Source organism: Triticum dicoccoides, chromosome 2A, assembly GCF_002162155.2.
Source record: "Triticum dicoccoides isolate Atlit2015 ecotype Zavitan chromosome 2A, WEW_v2.0, whole genome shotgun sequence".
Taxonomy (NCBI): domain Eukaryota; kingdom Viridiplantae; phylum Streptophyta; class Magnoliopsida; order Poales; family Poaceae; genus Triticum; species Triticum dicoccoides.
Genome location: NC_041382.1, coordinates 335,135,039 through 335,136,977, shown reverse-complemented (window position 1 = coordinate 335,136,977; position 1,939 = coordinate 335,135,039).

The following is a 1,939-nucleotide window of genomic DNA, read 5'->3' as shown; positions in this document are numbered from 1 at the left end:
TGTGCTCTGATACCATCTTGTAGCGACCAAACCTCAAATGGTCCAATCTCTGTGCTCCGGTGTCATCCCTGGATCAGTAATGTTGACACCACACAATACTTGAAGGATTTATAACAGAGTAGCAATCACACAGTTATTACATCAAGTCTCAAAAAGAGAACTTATTACAATGAATAAGGCTTAAGGCCATCTAATAACGATAACAGCGGAAGGCTTGGAAGATAAGTGAGTCCATCAACTCCAACGGCATCACTGAGTATAGGACCACGACCTAAAGGGCACCTTACTTGTCGTCTGAAAAGTCTGCAACATGAACGTTGCAGCCCGAAAACGGGTCAGCACATGGAATATGCTGGCAAAGTAACACATAGAGAGCAATGAAAGAGTAAGACTATACTACATGCATATTTGGCTGGTGGAAAGCTCTATGGTTACTATTTTGCGTAAAGACAAATTTTCCCTAATGCGAAGGAATAAATTTTATTTAACTATCATGGTAGTTGTTAAACATTGAGAATGGTTGACAGCATTCTCAATCCCAATTAAGCATCATCATTAAACCCAACAAAATTAATTTAGAGTAACATGATGAGATTCACATGATAATCCAAGAACTAGATACTCAATATGTCCATAACCGGGGACACAGCTAACCATGATTAGTTTATACACTCTGCAGAGGTTTGCACACTTTTCCCCACAAGACTCGATCTCCTTCGTTGGGATTCTCGCACTACATGGTGTTTGAGAAATGGATGACCGAGACGTATTCTTTCAGAAGTGCTAGCACCTTACGAACGGGTAGACCGTACGAACCTACATCCCCTACATCTGCTAGTCTACCACTGTAAGAGTTCGCACGACTTAGTCAACTATGCTAGAGCCCATAGTAGCTTGTGGCTGCACACGGAAGTTTCTAGTATGAATAATCTCATGATCCCTTTGAGCCTGGGTGGTGGTCCAAAAGAAAAACAACAGGCAATCGCTGGAATACCCATGTGCCTCAATCCACCCAGATGTGTGTTTAAGTTGCCACCTTAGATAAACCCTTAATTTAACAAACTCACATCTGTCATGGATTTCACTCACCCAATCCACGTCTACTAGCATAGCATGGCATAATAAGCAAACGTAGAAGTAACTCCCAAAGGTTTGATAATAACAGGTGATAGGTACTACCTCAACTACTTCCCAAACCCACAATTTAATTAGATCCTAATCATGCAATGTGTGAGGGTTGATCTAATGCAATAAAAACTGGGTAGTAGGAGGTATGATCAAAGTGTTACTTGCCTTGCTGATGATCCGTGAAACCTAGCGATTCGAAGTAGTAAGCGGCGCACTCTGGATACTCTATTACAAACAAACAAGCATACAATAAGCACTCATCTAATGCACAGGTAAAACTTGAATAAGAGATCTAACCAGAAAGTTCAACTTAAGAACTCCGGTTGGCAAAAAGAAACAAATCGAACGAAGCAACGAAAGACAAACGGCAAAAGAAACAAGATCCGTTTACTAATCTGAAACTAGGACAAATTTTACTAAGGCAAAAACTTGTTTGAGTTGGTTAAACGGAAAGAGGGTTTCGAGGTGAAACTCCAGGCGCTTGAATCGCCTGATTCCGATAAGCGAGCGTAAAGTTAAACTAAAATGAACATCAGATCAGGAATCGCGATCAGAAAAATCGTGGCTTTAATCCGAGAAAAAGAAAAACGATGAACAGGTTAACGAACGAACGATCGTTAACTGGAACTAAACGATGAACGCGTTCATTAAAACGAACGAACGAGCGAACGCTCGCTAAATAAATAAACCGGAGAAAAACCAATCTGTTAAAAAAACTAGGGTTTTCTAAAAAAACCGAAGCGGTTTTTCTCAAAAAATCGGGCGGCGTCTACCTCGGCTCGGGCTCCGGCGATGCTCCGGCGGGGCTCCG